This window comes from Aotus nancymaae, unplaced genomic scaffold (genome assembly GCF_030222135.1).
Source record: "Aotus nancymaae isolate 86718 unplaced genomic scaffold, 86718_ANA_hifiasm-v0.15.2.pri h1tg000028l, whole genome shotgun sequence".
NCBI classification, from domain to species: domain Eukaryota; kingdom Metazoa; phylum Chordata; class Mammalia; order Primates; family Aotidae; genus Aotus; species Aotus nancymaae.
This window is the reverse complement of record NW_026988441.1, coordinates 37,740,262-37,762,382: the sequence shown is the minus strand read 5'-3', so window position 1 is coordinate 37,762,382 and position 22,121 is coordinate 37,740,262. Positions and strand designations below refer to the sequence as shown.

Below are 22,121 nucleotides of genomic sequence, written 5' to 3'. Positions count from 1 at the left end.
CCTCTTGGGAAATTGAGAAACTTCTGCCTCTCTTCCATACTCCAGGAAGCCATGGGCAGCTTGAAAGTGCTGACTGAGGCTTCCTCTTTGTCCAACTTAGCTATTCCTTCCCTTTCCCTTTGCTGTGGCTGATTCTAAGTTGCCACAGGGCTATGACCCTTGGTGTTCATATAGGAGTTAAGAAGGAATTACTTAAGCAGATAGCAAGGATGTGGGAGTCCTTGGTAAGGCTTTTCTGTCTTTTTTCTTTTTTATATTTTATTTGGTGATGAGGATGGGCTTTTAGCTCCAAATCATTTTCTAACAAAAAGCAGCATGCAAGCTGGGAGATTGCAGGATGAATGCCAGCAGGAACTAAGGACTAGGTATGTTCCAGATGGCAGCTCTATCTTCCCTTCTCTGCCAGCCACGTGTCCTGTAAAACAGCAGACAAGATGGCGCCCATCAACTGGAAAGCATATTTGCATAAGAAGATTTGGGTGGGACAGCAGGGACGCAGTGGCTCACGCTTGTAATCCCAGCATTTTGGGAGGCCGAAGTGGGTGGATCACCTGAAGTCAGGAGTTCGAGACCAGCCTGGCTGGTGACGAAACCAACATGATGAAACCCCATCTCTACTAAAAATACAAACAATAGCAGGGCATGGTGGTGGGCACCAGTAATACCAGCTACTTAGGAGGCTGAGGCAGGAGAATCGCTTGAACCTGGGAGGCGGAGGTTGCAGTGAGCTAAGACCGTGCCATTGCACGCCAGCCTGGGCAACATAGCGAGACTCCATCTCAAAAAAACACACACGTGTGCATGCACACACACAGAGCGATTAGGGTGGGGCAACCAGCCTTCCCTGTATACTATGTAAATGTCATACCTGATCAAACCAATCTGTGAGCTCTATATAGACACTGCCTTCTCCAGCCTGCCTATAAAATCTGCTGTGATCTGCTGGCTCCCCTTTTTTCAGAACTCTCTCTGAAGAAGCTGCTCTCCTCTTTCTTTCATTCTTTCTTCTTTAGTTTTTGAGACGAAGTCTCACTCAGACTGGAGTGCAGTGGTGTGATCTCAGCTCACTACAACTTCCATCTCCTGGGTTCAAGCGATTCTCCTGCCTCAGCCTCCCAAGTAGGATTACGGTGTGCACCACCATGCCCAGCTAATTTTTTGTATTTTTAGTAGAGACAGGGTTTCGCCATGTTGGCCAGGCTGGTCTAGAACTCCTGACCATGGGTGATCCACCCGCTTCAGCCTCCCAAAGTGCTGGGATTACAGGTGTGAGCTACCGCACCCGGCCCTCTCTCCTTTCTTCTATTAACCTTTCCACTCTTAACCCACCCACGTGTCTGAATTCTTTCTCTGAACATGTCAACGAACCCCAAGGTGTACCGCCCAGACAGCGTAGCCACTTCAGTGTTACCCTTGGCAGAATTCTAACAGGAAAAGGACAGGGACCCTTCAGCTTATAGCTTCCCCCTTAACCACACAGCATACCCCTTACTGCTGGGATTTCTGCTGGGAGGGAGGGTATCAAGACCCTTTTTGTCTCAGCACTTACTTCTCACTCTTCCATTCCTGTTCCCTTTTTTTTTTTTGAGACAGAGTTTTGCTCTTGTTGCCCAGGCTGGAGTGCAATGGTGCGATCTCAGCTCACCGCAACCTCCGCCTCCTGGGTTCAAGCCATGCTCCTGCCTCAGCCTCCCAAGGAGCTGGGATTACAGGTGCTCACCACCACGCCCAGCTAATTTTTGTATTTTTAGTAGAGACGAGGTTTCACCATGTTGGCCAGGCTGGTCTTGAGCTCCTGACCTCAAGTGATCCACCAGCCTTGACCTCCCACAGTGCTGGGATTACAGGTGTAAGCCACCACGCCCAGCTCATTCCTTTTCCTTTCTTTTTTCTTTTTTTTTCTGTCTTCATCGAGTTATAATTCCTTTTCCTTTCTTTATCCCATGAGCCAGTAGGACTAGGAGAATTCTGTGCAAAAGGAAGCAACAGGAAACAATTTGCACCTACTTGAAAGTCTGAGCTGGCATGTCACTTCTGTTCTGCAAAATCTTCAGGAGCCAAAATTCTTTTGCTCACGTGCCTCTGACACATCAAGAGTGATGTCCTTGTCTGCAAAGTACAAGATCACACGCCACCATGACTGAGGTTCAGGAAGCAGGAAGGTCAAAAAGTGAAGGGAAGGTACTGACCTTCCTTTTAAAGGAAGTGCTTGCCCCAATCAAATCTGCTCACAACCCATCGGCCAGGACTTTGTCATGTGACTCACGCAAGGGAGCCTGTGAAATGTAGTTTTCATTCTATTAGCCAAGTACCCAACTGAAACTCAAGGGTTCTTTTAATATCAGTAATAGAATTTTGTGCCTCAGGTGTAAATTTCAATGGGACATCTCAAGCCGTCACTGTCAAGACAAATAATATTCTCAGGCAACATTTTAAAAACGTCTAAAAAGTTTAGGTCAAAAAGAAAATTCATGACGAACAAATTGCAAAAACGTTTTAAATGAAGATCAGATCCAACCCTACCCTTGCACAATCTGCTTCATTTTATCCACCCTAATTCTGGTCTTGCAGCCCAAATTTGAATTCTGGCTCCAACACTTACCAGCTGTGTGACTTTCAGCAAGCGATTTAACCTCTCTGCGTCTCAGTTCCTTGGAAGTAATAAAACTATCTCACAGGCTTGCTATGAGGATGGGAGGAGTTAATATTGGTAAACTGTTGAGCACAGAGCCAGTACGTAGCAAGGAACTGGTGAGAACTATTATCATTGCACTTGATGAAACGGCCTCCTGGTCTGCAGTAACACCTGAGGTTCACGATCTCACGGCCAAGAAGAACAAGGACGCAGACACAGAAAGACTGAGGTCGAGAGTGGAAGTTTCATAGGCAAAAGAAAGAGAAGAGCTCTCTGCTGCAGAGAGGGGTCCCGGAAAAATGCATTGCCAGATTAGCGGTGGAATGAAGGGGGTTCTGTAGATGAGCTGAGGAGGAGGCCATGTTTGGTTTACACAGGGTGTGAAAGACTGATTACATCACCACTGCGCTCCAGCCTGGGCGACAAGATTGAAACTTTGTCTCAAAGAAAAAGAATGAATTACTCCACTTAACAATTATTAACGTATATATAAGTTACCTCAAGGTATTATTGATAATCCAGATTTTTATAAAATAGGGCAGAGTTTTATTACAATCCAGATTTTATAAAACAGGACACAGGGCATGAAATTCTGGTAGCCTTGCACACTAATCTTTTATGATCCAGGCGGATTCTCTGCCTGAGCTGCACCATGTTGCCCATTTCTCTGTTGCTGTACATGTGGTAACAAGACAAAGGAAGGGGGATCCTCCGTGTTGGACCTGCCTGGCCCCCAGGTAGCCCTTTCCTATTGGTGCACCTGCCGGCATTCTCCCTTGAAAGCTTCTGGCTTGCCTAAGTTTGCAGCTCGATTTTTCAAGCTGCTCTTTGTTAGAAAAGAAATGATTTGGGGGCTGCTTTCTGTTAGAAGGGAAGTTCTGCCGAGGACTCTGTTGCCCTCACTTTCCACCTAAATAATTTCTACCTCCTGTATCACTACTACTCTCGTTATTATTATTATTTTTTGAGATGGAGTCTCGCTCTGTCACCCAGGCTAAAGTGCAGTGGTGCGATCTTGGCTCACTGCAACCTCTGCCTCCCAGGTTCAAGCAATTCTCCTGCCTCAGCCTCCCAAGTAGCTGGGACTACAGGCACCCACCACCATGCCTGGCTAAATTTTGTATTTTTAGTAGAGACAGAATTTCACCACGTTGGCCAGGATGGTCTCAAACTGCTGACCTCAGGTGATCTGCCTGCCTTAGCCTCCCAAAGTGCTGGGATTACAGGCTTGAGCCATTGTGCCCGGCCTCACACTTTTGCCCAGGATGGAGTGCAGTGGACTGGACTCACTGCAACCTCTGCCTCCCAGGGTCAAGTGATTCTCATGCCTCAGCCTCCTGACTAGCTGGTATTATAGGCGTGCACCAACACACCTGGCTATTTTTTTTTTCATTTTCTACAAGTGTTTTATTATCAAACATTAAAAACATATGCAAAAGGGCTGGGCGCGGTGGCTCACGCCTATAATCCCAGCACTTTGGGAGGCCGAGGTGGGTGGATCACGAGGTCAAGAGATCGAGACCATCCTGGTCAACATGGTGAAACCCCGTCTCTACTAAAAATACAAAAATTAGCTGGGCATGGTGGCGTATGCCTGTAGTCCCAGCTACTCAGGAGGCTAAGGCAGGAGAATTGCTTGAACCCAGGAGGCGGAGGTTGCAGTGAGCCGAGATCGCGCCATTGCACTCCAGCCTGGGTAACAAGAGCGAAACTCCATCTCAAAAAATAAAAAAGAAAAAAAAAATATGCAAAATACAGGTCAGTTGTGGTGGTTTATGCCTGTAATCCCAGAACTTTGGAAGGCTGAGGCAGGCCAGTCACCTGAGGTCAGGAGTTCGAGACCAGCCTGGCCAACATGGCAAACCCCCCTCTCTGCTAAAAATACAAAAATTAGCCCGGCATGGCTGTATGCGCCTGTAATCCCAGCTATGGGGAAGGCTGAGGCTTGAGAATTGCTTGATCTTGGGAGGTGGAGGTTGCAATGAGCCAAAATTGCGCCATTGCCCTCCAGCTTGGGTGACAAGATTGAGACTCCATCTCAAAAAAGAAAAAAAACATACAGAATACAAAGACAGTGTAATAGACCTGTCACCCAGCTTTAACAGCTACTAGTCATATGTCATTTTTGTGTCATCCACACTTAGACCTATTTCCTACCTCCCCACTTTATTATTTATTTATTTTAAGACGGGGTCTTGCTCTATCACCCAGGCAGTGGTGCAGTGGCATGATCTTGGATCACTACGACCTCTGTCTCCCGGGTTCAAGTGATTCTTCTGTCTCAGCCTCCTGAGTAGCTGGGATTACAGGTGTGCACCACTACACCTGGCTAATTTTTGTATTTTTAATTGAGATGGGGTTTTACCATGTTGGCGAGGCTGGTCTCGAACTCCTGACCTCAGGTGATCCACCCACCTCGACCTCCCAAAGTGCTGGGATTACAGGCCTGAGCTACCGCACCTGGCTGGGATTGTTATTAGTACTTTTAACCGATTTTCCATTTGCCAGGAGAATACTCTCGTCTCTAATTGTAATGTAACATCATATACATTTTGATTACATTAAAATTAGAGACAAGTTCTACTTAGAAATAACTCCAAGAACAGTTTTTATATTTTATTTTCACATTGAAACTCAGTCAGGTTTGCTTCAGCCTCAAAGAGTGTGGCTATGTAAAGTTAAATAAACTCTGGCAGGGCCGGGCGCGGTGGCTCAAGCCTGTAATCCCAGCACTTTGGGAGGCCGAGGCGGGTGGATCACGAGGTCAAGAGATCGAGACCATCCTGGTCAACATGGTGAAACCCCGTCTCTACTAAAAATACAAAAAATTAGCTGGGCATGGTGGCGCGTGCCTGTAATCCCAGCTACTCAGGAGGCTGAGGCAGGAGAATTGCCTGAACCCAGGAGGCAGAGGTTGCGGTGAGCCGAGATCGCACCATTGCACTCCAGCCTGGGTAACAAGAGCGAAACTCCGTCTCAAAAAAAAAAAAACTCTGGCAGTGAGCTGCACTTTTCTGCAAATTGGTAAATGAGTTAACTAATATTGCAGTTGAGATTTTAGTCAATACAATGAGGCAAAAAGATTGAAAAGGAAGAAATGAGTCATTATTTACAGATTACATGATTGTTCTCATAGAAAATTCTCAAGAGTCTACACATGATTTTATTTTTATTTTTGAGATGGAATCAGTCTGTCACCCAGGCTGGAGCGCAGTGAGTGGCATGATCCGGCTCACTGCAACCTCCGCCTCCAGGGTTCAAGTGATTCTCCTCCCTCAGCCTCCCAAGTAGCTGGGACAAGAGGCATGTGCCACCATGCCCAGCTAATTTTTTTGTATTTTTAGTGTAGATGGGATTTCACCATGTCGGCCAGACTGGTCTCAAACTTCTGGCCTCAGGGGATCCACCCACCTCAGCCTCCCAAAGTGCTCAGATTACAGGCATGGGCCACTGCTCCCTGCCTACACATAGTTTTTTTTTTTTGTTTTTCTTTTCACAGTTTTGCTCTGTTGCCCAGGCTGTGGTGCAGTGGCGTGATCTCGGCTCACCACAACCTTCTCTTCCCAGGTTCAAGTGATTCTCTTGTGTCAGCCTCCTGAGTAGCTGGGATTACAGGCACATGCCACCATACCCAGCTAATTTTTGTATTCTTCGTAGAGATGGGGGTTCACCATGTTGGCCAGGCTGGTCTTGAACTCACGACCTCAGGTGATCTACCCACCTCGGCCTCCCAAAGTGCTGGGATAACAGGTATGAGCCACCACGCCCGGCCTGCACATAGTTTTAGTATATTCATTTAGCAACATCACTGGATGCAAAGACGAAGTACAAAAATAACTCACGTTGTTATACAGCAATAACAACTAGAAAAGACATATAAGACTATGTCATTTACAAAAGCAACAAAAATGGATCAAATACCTGGGACTACATCTAATGGAAGCACTATACAAATTCTACACCAAAAGCGATACAATGTTACTGAGAAAATTAAAGAAAACTTAAATAAATAGAAGTATATACCATGGCCAAGAGGTTGGAAGATTTAATATCATGAAGACATCAATTCTTTTTTTTTTTTTTTTGAGACGGAGTCTCGCTGTGTCACCAGGCTGGAGTGCAGTGGTGCGATCTCGGCTCACTGCAAACTCCGCCTCTTGGGTTCAACTGATTCTCCTGCCTCAGCCTCCTGAGTAGCTGGGACTACAGGTGTCTGCCACCACACCAAGCTAAGTTTTGTATTTTTAATAGAGACGGGGTTTCACCGTGTTGGTCAGGATGGTCTCGATCTCTTGACCTTGTGATCCACCTGCCTCGACCTCCCAAAGTGCTAGGATTACAGGCATGAGCCACTGAGCCCGGCCATGAAGACACCAATTCTACATCAATATCTATTAATCTGTAGATTCAATGCAATCCCAGTCAAAACCTCAGCAGGAAGTATACGTGTGTGTGTGTGTGTGTGTGTGTGTGTGTGAGAGAGAGAGAGAGAGAGAGAGAGAGAGAGAGAGAGAAATTGTAAAAACACAGGGAAATGCAAAGAACTAAGGAAGACAAGATGATACGTAAAAAGAACAAAATGGAGAGACTCTACTATATATTGAGTCTTATTAAAAGGCTACAGTAAGTTAAACAGCAGTGTGGTATTAGCTGAAGGAGAAACTACAATCCAATGGGGTTATCAAAATAATTGCTCTGGCTGGGCACGGTGGCTCACGCCTGTAATCCCAGCACTGTGGGAGGCGGAGGCAGGTGGATCACCTCACCTGAGGTCAGGAGTTTGAGACCAGCCTGGCCAACATGGCGAAACCCCGCCTCTACTAAAAATACAAAAATGTAGCTGGGTGTGGTGGCGTGCACCTGTAGTCCCAACTACTTGGCAGGCTGAGGCAGGAGAAATGCTTGAACCTGGGAGGCAGAGGTTGCAGTGAGCCGAGATCGCACCATTGCACCCCAGCCTGGGCAACAAGAGCAAAACTCCGTTTCAAAAAAAAAAAAAAAAAATGTTCCTTTGTACTCCAGCCCAGGTGACTCCAACTTAAAAAAGAAAAAAGGATTCTCCTGATCATGGTAAAAAAAGAAAAAGAAAAAAGGAAAAATAAATAAATAAAAGATATAATGGGACACAAAATATACCAACAGTAAAAGAAAATATCAGATTAAACCACATTAAAATTAAAATCTGTGTTTCAAAAGACACTAATTCAGAGAACAATCTACAAAGGCAATCTGCAGAGTGGAAGAAGATATTTGAAAAAATATTATTCACAAGTGACTCATTTCCAGATTACATAGAGGATTTCTGGGCTGGGCATGGTGGCTCATTCTCATCATCCCAGCATGTTGGGAGGCCACAGTGGGTGGATGACCTGAGGCCAAGTGTTTGAGAGCAGCCTGGCCAACATGGTGAAACTCCGTCTCTACTAAAAATACAAAAAATTAGCCAGGCATGGTCAGGGGCACCTGTAATCCCAGCTACTTGGGAGACTGAGGCAGGAGAATTGCTTGAACCCAGGAGAAAGAGGTGGCAGTCAGCTGACATCTCACCACTGCACTTCAGCCTGGGCGACAGAATAAAACTCTGTCTCAAAAACAGAAAACAAAACAAAAAAATTGCCGTTAAGTCAAGAAGAAAAAGACAACCTACTTTTAAAATATATAAAAGATGTGGGTCAGGTGCAGTAGATCATGCCTGTAATCCCAGCACTTTGGGAGGCCACAGCAACTGAATCACCTGAGGCCAGATGTTTGAGACCAGCCTGGCCAACATTGTGAAACCCAATCTCTACTAAAAATACAAAACACTAGCTGGGCATGGTGGTGGGCACCTGTAACCCCAGCTACTCAAGAGGCTGAGGCAGGAGAATCAGTTGAACCTGAGAGGCAGAGATTACAGTCAGCTGAGATAGCACCACTGCACTCCAGCCTGGGTTACAGAATAAAACTCTGTCTCAAAAACAAAAACAAAAACAAAACAAAACCAAGAAAATTGCTGTAAGTCAAGAAGAAAAAGACAACCTACTTTTAAAAGATATGCAAGATGTGGGCCGGGCGTGGTGGCTCATGTCTGTAATCCCAGCTCTTTGGGAGGCCGAGGTGGGCAGAACATGAGGTCAGGAGTTTGAGATCAGCCTGACCAACATGATGAAACCCCATCTCTACTAAAAATACAAAAAATTAGCCAGGCGTGCTGGCGTGCACCTGTAAATCCGCTACGCAGGCGGCTGAGGCCGGAGAATTGCTTGAACCTGGGAGGCAGAGGTTGCAGTGAGTCACTCTGCAGAGATCGCGCCACTGCACTCCAGCCTCGGTGACAGAGTCAAAACTCTGTCTCAAAAAAAAAAAAATTACTGTAAGTAGAAAAGATAAAGACAACCTATTTTTAAAAGATGTAAAAGATGTGAACCAACACTTCACATAAAATAATATACAAGTGGACAATAAACTTGAATGAATGTTTAGCTATATTACTCATAAAAACATTAAAACCACAGGGAATTCCCTTATTCAACAGTGGAAATTTACAAGACTGACCATGACTCTGAGAGTGAGTTAGCAAGTTAGCAAACCATGTCTCCAGTGTTCAATTTCAACAATCTTCTGTGCAGAAAAATACCTTCACAAAAGAGCCAAGGAATCCAGCTGAGAAGCTACGGCAGTTGAATGTAGCATAGAAATAAGAAAAGAGGGCTGGGCGTGGTGGCTCACACCTGTAATCCCAGCACTTTGGGAGGCCGAGGCGGGTGGATCACCTGAGGTCAGGAGTTAGAGACCAGCCTGACCAACATGGAGAAGCCCCATCTTTACTAAAAATACAAAACTATCCAGGTGTGGTGCGTGCCTGTAATCCCAGCTACTGGGATTAGAGGCTGAGGCAGGAGAATCACTTAAACCCGGGAGATGGAGGTTGGGGTGAGCTGAGATGGCGCCATTGCATTCCAGCCTAGGCAACAAGCTGGACCAGAAGAGTGAAACTCTGTCTCAGAAAAAGAAATAAGAAAAGATGTACCGAAGAGGGTAGGAAGGTTTCACTTTCATGGTTTCACTAACCCAAGGTAGCATAGAGAGAGATACCTACTGCATGGGGAGCAGTGAGTAAGGTGAGTACCTGACTGTACTGCAGACCCAAGCACCGGTTCCCCTGTAGTGAACACTGATATCAGGCTGTCCCCAACAGACCCAGGCTCCAGGCCCATCTCATTACCAGTCTGGCTCCCACAGCCTCAGGCTCCAGCACTGTCCTAGTCTCAGGCAGGACCCCGTGGCTCCAGGCTCCAGGCTGGCACACACAAACTCCAGCTCTGGACTTGCCTCCATGCTAGATCGGCCCCCGTGAACCCAAGAACGAGGCCCATTCTCACAGACTTTATTTTGTGTTGTTTTTTGAGACAGTCTCACTCAGTCGCCCAGGCTGGAGTGTAGTGGCATGATCTTGGCTCACTGCAACCTCCGCTTCCTGGGTTCAAGTGATCCTCCTGCCTCAGCCTCCTGAGTAGCTGGGATTACAGATGTGCACCACCACGCCTGGCTAATTTTTGTATTTTCAGTAGAGACAGGGTTTCACCATGTTGGCCAGGTTGGTCTTGAACTCCTGACCTCAAGTGGTCTGCCTGCCTCGGCCTCCCAAAGTGCTGGGATTACAGGTGTGAGCCACCACGCCTGGCCTATTCCTTTACTTTCTTAATAAACTTACTTACTTTTTTTTTTTTTAAGTTTATTTTCTGCTTACACAACATGCAGATCAACAAGAAGCCGGGCCAAGGGTGGCAGCAGTGGCAGCTCGCCACGGCCAGGCTGGGCTCTGTGGTGTCTCCATAATCATGGCTGGCTGGTGGGACGGCTCCCACGAGGAGCTCAGCGGGGGCGGTGTGGGCAAGTCGGCATTCACCATCCGGTTCACCCAGAGTCCTATTTTGTAACGGATTATGAGCCAACCACTGAAGATTCTGACGCAAAGCAGTGTGTGATAGACGACAGAGCAGCCTGGCTAGATCTTCTGGACAAGAAGAGTTTGGAGCCAGGGAAGAAGAACCTATGAGGACTGGTGAGGGCTTCCTGTTGGTCTTTGCAGTCACAGACAGAAGCAGTTTTGTTTTCTTTTGTGTTTGTTTGTTTTGTTTTTGAGACAGAGTCTTACTCTGTTGACGAGGCTGGAGTGCTGTGGCACGATCTCAGTTCACTGCAACCTCCACCTCCAGGGTTCAAACGATTCTCCTGCCTCAGCCTCCCAAGCAGCTGGAATTACAGACGCACGCCACCATGCCTGCCTAATTTTTGTATTTTTAGTAGAGACGGGGTTTCACCATGTTCGCCAGGCTGGTCTTGAACTCCTGACCTCAGGTGATCCGCCCATCTCGGCCTCCCAAAGTGCTGGGATTACAAGCGTGAGTCATCGCGCCCGGCCTAGAGGCAGCTTTGAAGAAATCTATACGTTTCTAAGACAGATTCTCAGAATAAAGGATTATGATGAGTTTCCAAGGATTTTAATTGGTTATAAAGCAGATCTGGATCATCAAAGACAGGAACACAGGAAGAAGGACGGCAGTTAGCACGGCAACTTGAGGTAACATCCATGGAGGCAGCAGCAAAGATGAGGTTGAATGTAGATCAAGCTTTTCATGAATTTGTCTGGGTTATCAGGAAATTTCAAGAGCAGGAGTGTCCTTCACCAGAACCAACACGGAAAGAAAAAAGAAAGGCGGGGCGTGGTGGCTCATGCCTGTAATCCCAGCACTTAGGGGAGCAGAGGTGGGCGGATCACCTGAGGTCAGGAGTTCGAGACCAGCCTGGCTAACATGGTGAAACTCTCGTCTCTACCAAAAATACAAAAATTAGCCGGGCGTGGTGGCAGGGGCCGTAATCCCAGCTACTCAGGAGTCTGAGGCAGGAGAATCACTTGGGCGGAGGTTGCAGTGAGCCGAGATGGCGCCACTGCACTCCAGCTTGGGCGACAAGAGAGAAACTCTGTTCCAAAAATAAAAGACAAGAAAGACTGCCATTGTGTCCTTTTCTAGAATCCCTTCAGTTTTAGCTACCAACTGCCAGGAAAAGCCCTCATCACTCTTCCTTGCCTCAGTTTCCAGCTTGTTAGTATCTCTCTAGCCTTAGACAAATGATCACCATATTAGCTTTAAGCTCAGAAGCTGGATAGCCCTTTCCGTGCAGCTAATACAATGGGCATTTCCAGACAAATGTAAAGGAAACACCAATGCTGCTTCAAAGATGATCTCATTCCTTCAAAATAAATGAATAAATAAAATAAAACACGGACACATTCTTTTTTTAAATGCTTGCATTTTAATAGAGATGAACTGGTTTTGGAATCTAAGCTGTTTGCCAAGCTGAAGCCACAGGTCGCGAAATAATTTTTAACTTCTGGAATCATACTGCGTGCTGTTACTCTAAACGGAAACATAGGGTTTTTGGTTTTTTTTTAAGGTGAATTTTTGCCTGTCTTTAAAAATTTCAATGTCAGCCTTTGTTACCTTTAAATACACTGAATTGAATCTGCGAAAGAGAAACATCTCAGACCTTTACTGATACCACAGCTTTTGTTTTCTGGTGGCCAAAATACCAACATGCCTATTGTATTTATGGATTTAGAAACTGCTCATAAATGCCTGTGTTATTACTCCTACTCTTGAAGATGATAATATTCTAGGTGGTCAAATATTAGGCCTCATTCAGGACTTACACTTTTCAGTGTATTTGATTTTTTAATTTAACTATTTTTCACAGCCACGCTAAGGGTAAAAACTGCACGGTTTCTCTCTGTCTTCCTTTTCCAGTATTTCTGGATAAGGGATTTGAAAAATGAAAACTGTTTTTGTTTGATATAATATAAACTATGGAATTGATCTTTCTGGGGTTAGGGATGATTGTTCTTGCTAGATCCTTTTATATATTATTTTCTTATCAAACTAGTTAACAAGTTATTTTTTAAGGTTGTAAGCAGATATGCTTTCACAGCATACCTTGTGTCTATGTAAAGGTAAGTATTTAATTCTCACTGCTCACTTTTTTTTTTTTTTTTTTTGAGGTGGAGTTTCACTCTGTCACCCAGGCTGGAGTGCAATGGCATGATCTCAGCTCACTGCAACCTCTGACTCCTGGGTTCAAGAGATTCTCCTGCCTCAGCCTCTTGAGTAGCTGGGATTACAGGCGTGTACCACCATAACTGGCTAATTTTTTTGTATTTTTAGTAGAGATGAGGTTTCTCCATATTGGCTGGCTGGTCTTGAACTCCTAACCTCAGATGATCCACCTGCCTTGGACTCCCAAAGTGCTGGAATTATAGGTGCGAGCCACTGCACCCGGCCTACTGTTCACTTTTTTTTTTTTTTTTTTTTTTTTTTTGAGACAGAGTCTCTCTCTGTTGCCCAGGCTGGAGTGCAGTGGTGCAATCTCAACTCACCACAACCTCTGTCTCCCGGATTCAAGCTATTCTTCTGCCTCAGCCTCTCAAGTAGCTGGGATTACAGGTGCATGCCATCATGCCCGGCTGCTTTTTTTGCATTTTTAGTAGAGGTGGGGTAGCACCATCTTGGCAAGGCTGGTCTCGAACTCCTGACCTCGTGATCCATCTGCCTTGGCCTCCCAAAGTGCTGGGATTACAGGCGTGAGTCACCACACCTGGCCTAAGTGTAAGCTTTCAATGGACAATTAGTATAACTGTGGCTGGCATCTGATTTTGTTTTTAATTCTGTGGATTGCGTTTAAGCAATTCAGTAGTACATTCCTGATTTTGAGATGCTGAGTGGTATTGCACAGCTGTCACTTTATCAAGTGTGTACAACAGTCCTATGAAGTTTATAGAGCATACCCTTGTGTAGCTTCAGGTGCTAGAATTAAACTTCATCTGTTATCTCACACACACACACACACACACACACAATCAGTCATGTGGACTCAAGATCCAGGTCCATCCCAGTGGATGTAGTCACCAGGTCAGCCCCTGTGGAACCAAGCCAAGCCTCCCCTCTTGCTGACATAGGCACCAGACAATCCCTCTCAAGGACTCCAGCAAGAAGTCCACCAGCAACTCCCCACCAAACCACCTCTCTAGAATCTCTAGATAGACCGATAAACTGCTTTCCCTGCTAAAGCCAGCATGTAAAGACTGGAAGAGGTGACTACTTCAAATGCACAGACACTAATGCAAGGCCATAAGGATCATGAATAATCAGAGGAACATGACAGCACCAAAAGAACAAAAGAAAGTACAAGAAACTGACACAAAAGAGGTGGAGATCTATGAACTCCCGATGAAGAATTCAAAACAATCAACTCTTTTTTTAAATTTATTTTTTATTTTTAGAGACAGGGTCTCGCTATGTTGCCCAGGCTGAAGTGCAGTGGCTATTCACACTTGTGATCCCACTACTAATCAGCGTGGGAGTTTTGACCTGCTCCATTTCTGACCCCTCCTTAGGCAACATGGTGGTCCCCTGCTCCTGGGAGGTCACCATATTGATGCCGAACTTAGTGCAGACACCCGATCGCATAGCGCACTACTGCCCAGAACTCCTGGGCTCAAGCGATCCTCCCACCTCAGCCTCCCCAGTAGCTGGGACTACAGGCACGCACCACTGCGCCTGGCCAAAATAATCATCTTAAGCTCAGCGAATTACAAGAGAACACAAATAGACAACTGAATGGAAGACAAAACATGAACAAAATGACAAATTCAACAAAGAGATAGAAACAATTTTTTAAATAGGACTAAAGAAGTGGACTTCTGAGTCACGGCGGAGCAGGCTGTCACGTGGAGGCGGGGAAGTTTGGCCCACCAGAATGATCACCAAGACATACAAGGTAGAACTGGGCCCTGGGATTCCAGAGAAGAAAAAGAAGAAGAAAGTGGTAAGAACCAGAGACTCAATACTCAGTTTTAAACAAAGATGATGACTTTGCCGATGTTTCTCCTTTAAGAGGCATATCCTCCACTAAGAGTGTGGTCCACGGGCAGGCATCTGAGATGCCTCTAGCAAAGAAAAAGAAGAAGAAAAAGAAAGGTGTCAGCACCCTTTGCGAGGAGCACGTAGAACCTGAGACCACGCTGCGTGCCAGACGGACAGAGAAGTCACGCAGCCCCAGGAAGCAGGCGCTTGGCCCCTTGGAGTTCCTCAGTGGGGAGAAGAGAATGAAAAGTCACCTCTGGCCATGTCCCATGCCTCTGGGATGGAAACCTCCCCAGACCTCAGACAGGGTGAGGAGGAAAGCAGAGTAGGCAAGAAGCTCAAAAAACACGAAAGGAAAAAAAGGGGGCCCAGGACCCCACAGACTTTTCAGTCCAGGACCTTTGTTTCTGCAAAGCCAGGGATGCCACGGACACTTGCTCAGTGGGGAAGGAGGGTGAGGAACAGGCAGCCTTGGGTAGAAACAGAAGCAGAAGAGCCCCAGGGAACACAGTGGGAAGGTGAAGAAGAAGAAAAAAATCCACCAGGAGGGAGATGCCCTCCCAGGCCACTCCAAGCCCTCCAGGTCCATGGAGATCAGCCCTAGGAGGAAGTAGAAAGAAGCCAGTCAAAGCTGAGGCTCCGGAATACAGCCTCATAGGAGATGGCCCGAAGGCCCCCCGCGAAGAAAACGATGAAGTCAAAGAGGAAGATAGAGCAGCCAGTCATCCAGGAGCTGGCTCTGAAAAGGAAGAAAAAGGAAGAAGAGAAAAGAGAGCGGGGTAGCAGGAGACTCTTGGAAGGAGGAAACAGACACGGGCTTAGAGGTGGTGTTGGAAAGAAAGGTAACACAAGGAGTCTCGTCTCCTCAGTTTTTTAGAATGGTTTCAGTAGGAATGGCACCAGCTCTGCTCTGTGCATCTGGTAGAATTTGGCTGTGAATTCATCGGCGAGGCGCCTGTAGACCAGCTGAGGTGAAAGGCCTTGCAAGAAGAGATTGATTGCGAATCAGGCAGAATGGAAGCTTCTGAAACTAGGAAGTGGATCGGAACCCAGTTTGGCCCGTGGGATAATGCGGGTTTTGAGAACCAGGAACAGAAACTGAAATTTAGCAAACTTATGTGTGGCTTCAAAAACCTTTCCCTGGCCAGGTGTGGTGGCTCACTCCTGTAATCCCAGCACTTTGGAAGGCCGAGGCAGGTGGATCACGAGGTCAGGAGTTCGAGACCAGTCTGTCCATTAAAAAAAAAAAACAAAAAAAAAAACCTGTCCAATTCATTCAACCACCCACCTCCCCCACCGCCAGCCCGATTACATGGCTCTCAGCAAGAAGGCAGCTGACAGCCTGCCGCAGAGCCTGCAGCAGAACGTGCAGCAGGACTATGACCAGGCCAAAAGCTGGAAGTAGAGCCACAGAGCCAGCATCTGCTTCTTCAAGCCCCCAGCTTCTCCACCACCCCCAACAAATTCTTTTATATTGACAGGAACACTTCCAAGTCAGTCAAGCTGGAAGATTAAACTCTAGCATTTTGTCCCCCCCAAAACTGCCACAATCGCTTTGATTATCCCATGTATACTGGAGGTTACACATTTTGTGTGTGTGTGTGTGAAAAATCAGATCTTGGTGATGACCTTGAGCAGTAGGATATAAATAACTCCCATAAGCTTAGCGTTCCAATAATGGAACACGAGGCATATACGGGTTATTCAGTTGTGCAGGTGAAAGCCATCCGACAGTTGGCTCACATTGAACAGCTGTGGAGGTTAAGGACAGGAACAACTATCTTGATGGGCTTGAATGAACTGGGGCGGGGCAGCTCGTGTTTTGGGAGCCAGGAGAACAAGTGAGTGACTAAAATCTCCTGGTTTGTGTGTTAAACATTCCATCCCTGTTTGAGACATCAGTGTGTACAGATGACCTTTGTTGAGTGTTTAGCAGATATTAGGCACATACTAGTGTTTTTCGTAATATATTTAATCTTTATAATTATGAAATGGGTGCTACTATTATCTCCATCTTATAGATAAGTCAACTGAGGTTCAGAGATAAAGTAATAAAATAAATTACCTGGGGTCACCCAGCCACAAAAACAAAAGGACCAAAAATAAATTCTGGAGCTGAAGAAAACAAGGACTGAACTAAAAGGCTTCATGGAGAGATTCAACAGCAGATGTGATCAAGAAGGAAGAATCAGTGAGCTCAAAGGCAGGACATTTGAAATTATCCATTCAAAGGAGCAAAAATAAAAAAGAATGAATAATAATGAAAATGCTCAATAGGCTCATGAGATACCATTAAGTAAACCAATATATGCATTATGGAGGTGCTCCAAAAGGAGCAGAAGAGGTAAAAAGGAGAGAAAACTTGTTTACAAAAACAATGACAGAAAAATTCTGAGGCCAGGTGTGGTGGCTTATGCCTGTAATTCCGGCACTTTGGGAGGCTGAGGCGGGTGGGTTACTTGAGGTCAGGAGTTTGAGACCAGCCTGGTGAACTTGATGAAACCCCATCTCTACAAAAAATACAGAAATTAACTGGAGGTGGTGGTGCACACCAATAGTCCCAGGTACTTGGGAAACTGAGGCATGAGAATCACTTGAACTTGGGAGGTGGAGGTTGCAGTGACCCAAGATTGTTGTACTGAACTCCAGCCTGGGCAACAGAGTGAAACTGTCTCAAACGAAAACAAAAACAAACTCCCCAAAACCATAAAAATGTCCAAATCTGGAAAGGGAAAAATGAATATGAAGATCCATGAAGCCCAAATAACCCCAAACAGGGTTAAGATAAAGAGAACTTCCCTGAGACACATTATAATAAAATTCTCAAAAATCAGAGATAAAAAGAATTTGAAAGCAGCAAGAGAGAAGGAACGCATCACATACAAGAGAACCTCCTTTACAGTATCAGAGATTGCTCAGCAGAAACATTGCAGGCCAGGAGAAAGTGGGATGATGTATTCAAAGTGCCAAAAGAAAAAAACAACAACTGTCCAGCAAGCATACTATATAGCAAAGCTATCCTTCAGAAATAAAAGACACGCGGTTTCACCATGTTAGCCAGGATGGTCTCGATCTCCTGACCTCATGATCTGCCTGTCTTGGCCTCTCAAAGTGCTGGGATTATAGGCGTGAGCCACCGCACCCGGCTGGTGATGATTTTTTAGATTTGACACCAAAAGCACAGAGAACAAAAGCAAAAATAAACAAGTGAAGCCGGGCGCGGTGGCTCACGCCTGTAATCCCAGCACTTTGGGAGGCCGAGGCGGGTGGATCACGAGGTCAAGAGATCGAGACCATACTGGTCAAAACGGTGAAACCCTGTCTCTACTAATACAAAAAAAATTAGCTAGGTATGGTGGCGCGTGCCTGTAATCCCAGCTACTCAGGAGGCTGAGGCAGGAGAATTGCCTGAACCCAGGAGGCGGAGGTTGCAGTGAGCCGAGATCGTGCCATTGCACTCCAGCCTTGGTAACAAGAGCGAAACTCCGTCTCAAAATAAATAAATAAATAAATAGATAAACAAGTGGAATTGCAACAGACTGAAGAGCTTCTGCCAAGGAGAGGAAGCAATCAACAAAATTAAAAGGCAACGTATGGATTGGGAGAAAATATTTTTAAGCCATACATCTGATAAGGGGCTGGTAACCAAAATATATAAAGACCTCATATAACTCAACAGCAACATAACAAATAACTTAATTTAAAAATGGGCAAATGGCCTTAGTAGACATTCCTCAAAAGAAGACATACAAAACAGGTGTATGAAAAGATGCTCATCATCATTAATCATCAGGGGAATGCAAATTAAAACCACAGTGAGATGTAATTGTGGCGATCATTTCAGCATATAGGTATATCAAAGCGTCACATCTTCACCTTAAATATACATAATTTTTAGTTGCCAATGATTCCTAAATAAAACTAAGGAAAATATGGGAAATAATAAGAGTTGGTGGAATGAGAAGCATCAGAAATTCTCACATTTGGCTGATGGAGATGATATAGTAACCTACTTTCCTTCCTTCCTTCCTTCCTTCCTTCCTTCCTTCCTTCCTTCCTTCCTTCCTTCCTTCTTCCCTCTGTCCCTCCTTCCCTCCCTCTTTCCCTCCTTTCTTTCTTTTGTTAGTTCGTTTGTTTGCTTTTGTGGAGACAGGGTCTCACTCTGCTGCCCAGGCTGGAGTGCAGTGGCACCATCATAGCTCACTGCAGCCTCGAACTCCCAGACTCAAGTCCTCCCACCTTAGCCTCCTGAGTAGCTGGGACTACAAGCCCATGCCACCGTGCCGGGCTAATTTTTTGTAATTTTTTTTTGTAGAGATAGGGTTTTACCATGTTGCCCAGGCTGGTCTTGAACTCCTGGCCTCAAGTGATCCGCCTACCTCGGCCTCCCAAAGTACTGGAATTACAGATGTAAGTCATTGCATCCAGCCATGATTTTCTTAAGAAGAGTTTCTCTTCTCTAGCTTACTTTATTGTAAGAATACAGTATATAATACATGTAACATACAATATATGTGATAACGGTTTATGTTATCTGCGAGGCTTCTGGTTAACAGTCGGCTGAGTTAGGTTTTTGGGGAGTCAAAAGTTATATGTGGACTTTTGACGGCTCAGGGGTTGGTGTCCCTAAGACCCCACATTGTTCAAAGGTCAACTGTCAATGGACTACTTCAATAAAATGTGTGCAAAACATCTCACTTTGACTGTTGTATGAAGAATGGCCTGTAGGGGGAGCCAGTGGATACAAGAAGACCGGATTGGAGGCTTTTGCAGATAAAAGAGGCTCCGATAGATCAAACACACGTAAATTGAAAATTTCTAAAAGTATAGGAATAAAATGTATAATTTCTGAACTCAGAAGAAAAAACTAGAATAAGAAAAAAAAATCCGAGTCAAGGCAAGAAAAGAGAGAAACAGAAATACAGAAAAGAAGAGGCAAGTAATTCCTCCAAAAAATTCGGAATATATCAGGAATTGCAGTTAATGCAGATGGTCCAAATCTGTGCCCCTCCATACCGTGATACTCCCTGTCAATATCCAGATGTCACTCTACAGTACTTGGAATGTGGATCTGAACTGAAATGTGCTGTTGTGGCCGGGCACAGTGGTTCACATCCGTAATCCCAGCATTTTGGGAGGCCAAGGCGGGTGGACCACTTGAGGTCAGGAGTTTGAGACCAGCCTGGCCAACATGGTGAAAACCCATCTCTACCAAAAAACAGAAAAATTAGCCAGGCGTGGTGCCACATGCCTGTAGTCCCAGCTGCTTGGGAGGCAGAGGCAGGAGAATCGCTTGAACCCGGGAGGCGGCTCACCTGCAGGTGAGCCGTGATTGCACCACTGCACTCCAGCCTGGGTGACTGAGTGAGGCCCTGTCTTGAAAAAAGAAAAGAAAAGAAACAAATGAAGCAAAAATGGAGGCCTGGCACAGTGGCTTATGCCTGTAATTCCAGCACTTTGAGAGGTCAAATCAGGAGGATTGCTTGAACCCAGGAGTTTGGGATTAGACATAGTGAGCAAGGTCTTAGCCCCTCAGGGATGAGGATCTAGGTAACCCCACCAGGCGAGCCACCTATATCAACAGAAGGGCCACCTGAAGATGAAGGGACTCTAGAAGGGCCAGTAGGAGAGGGAGATGGCGAACACTCACCGGGGCTGCTAGATTCAGCTCCTGCAGTGGAAGCTGGTTCATCCCACCAATCGTCATTTTCTGGCTGGCATAGAGAGCAAGAATCCTAAGTAGCTGTCCTCAAATGCAGTGAGTCTCTTTATAAAACAAATGAATCCAGGTGGGTGCGGTGGCTCACACCTGTCATCCCAGCACTTTGGGAGGCCAAGTTGGGAGGATCACCTGAGGCCAGGAGTTTGAGAGCAGCCTGGCCAACATGGTGAAACTCCGTCTCTACTAAAAATACAAAAAATTATCTGGGCGTGGTGGCAGGTGCATGTAATCCCAGCTACTTAGGAGGCTGAGGCAGAAGAATTGATTGAACCTGGGAGGTGGAGGTTGCAGCGAGCTGAGATTATGCCACTGCATTCCAGCCTAGGTGACAGAGTGAGACTTCATCTCAAAACAAAAACAAACAAAAAAACCCAAATGAATCTGAGTGGCACAGGGTGAGCGATAGTGGATGCTATGGTGTGCTACTCAACCCCACCATTTTCCTATTGCTATCATAACTAATTACCACATGCTTAGTGGCTTAAAACAGTACAAATTGGCTGGGCACAGTGGCTCACATCTGCAGTCCCAGCACTTTGGGAGGCCAAGGTGGGAGTGTAGTGAGAAGCCAGGAGTTTGAGACCATCCTGGGCAACACAGTGATACCCCATCTCTACAAAAAATAAAAATAAAAAAAGTAGCCAGGCATGGTGGTGCACGCCTTTAGCCCCAGGACCTTGAGAGGCCAAGGTGGGAGGATTGCTCGAGCCAGGACTTTAAGACAGGCCAGAGCAACATAGCAAGACTCCGACTCTACAAAACAATTTAAAAATTAGTTAGGTGAGGCTGGGCGCGGCGGCTCACGCCTATAATCCCAGCACTTTGGGAGGCCGAGGCAGGTGGATCATGAGGTCAAGAGATCGAGACCATCCTGGTCAAAACAGTGAAACTGTCTCTACTACAAATACAAAAAAAATTAGCTGGGCATGGTGGCACGCGCCTGTAGTCCCAGCTACTCGAGAGGCTGAGGCAGGAGAATTGCTTGAACCCAGGAGGCGGAAGTTGCGGTGAGCCGAGATTGCGCCATTGCACTCCAGCCTGGGTAACAAGAGTGAAACTCTGTCTCACACACACACAAAAAAAATTAGTTGGGTGCAGCGGCACGCACCTGTAGTCCCAGCAACTTGGGAGGCTGAGGCGGGAAGATTGTTTGAGCCCAAGAGTTTGAGGCTGCAGTGAGCTATGATCGTGTCACTGCACTCCAGCCTGGATGACAGCCTGTCTCTTAACAAAAACAACAACACAAGTCTATTATTATTATTATTATTATTATTATTATTATTTTTTGAAACAGAGTTTCACTCTTGTTGCTCAGGCTGGAGTGCAATAGCACGATCTCGGCTTACTGCAACCTCTGCCTCTGGGTTTAAGAGATTCTCCTGCCTCAGCCTCCCAAGTAGCTGGGATTACAGGCGCACACCAACACACCCGGCTAAATTTGTATTTTTAGTAGACTCGGGGTTTCTCCATATTGGTCAGGCTGGTCTCGAACTCCAGACTCAGGTGATCCGCCCGCCTCAGCCTCCCAAAGTGCTAGGATTACAGACATGAGCCATCGCCACCGTGTCCAGCCACAGAAGTCTATTACCTTAAAGTTCCGGAGGCCAGAGTCCAAAGTCAGTTTCACCAGCCTTCTCTCTGTGATTTTTTAAAATTTTATTTTTAGAGACAGTGTCTTTCTCTGTCACCCAGGCTGCTGGAGTGCAGTGGTATGATCATAGCTCACTGCAGCCTCGAACCCCTGAGTTCAAGCAGTTCTCTTGCCTCGGACTCCCAAAGTGCTGGGATTACAGGAGCCACCATGCCCTGTGTCTTTATAGGATGGTCCCTTTTTCTGTGTCCCTGTCCTAATTTCCTTTTTTTT

The 22,121-nt window shown here is 46.0% G+C and overlaps 1 long non-coding RNA gene and 2 pseudogenes across 2 annotated transcripts; 2 read left to right on the top strand and 1 right to left on the bottom strand.

The window, feature by feature from the left end:
- Window positions 1-225: 225 nt before the first annotated feature.
- On the bottom strand, window positions 226-20,248 carry LOC105705895 (uncharacterized). 2 transcript variants are annotated; one of them, XR_002479582.2, is made up of 3 exons: window positions 20,186-20,248; window positions 2,008-2,109; window positions 226-415 (listed from the first exon to the last, which is right to left on the bottom strand). It is a non-coding gene; the product is annotated as an uncharacterized LOC105705895 (long non-coding RNA). The 2 variants fall into 2 exon arrangements; XR_001104749.2 differs by lacking the exon at window positions 20,186-20,248 and having other exon boundaries at window positions 2,008-2,184.
- On the top strand, window positions 10,456-11,649 carry LOC105705894 (ras-related protein R-Ras2-like; annotated as a pseudogene).
- LOC105705815 (lysine-rich nucleolar protein 1-like) lies at window positions 14,429-16,050 on the top strand (annotated as a pseudogene).
- Window positions 20,249-22,121: the final 1,873 nt, after the last annotated feature.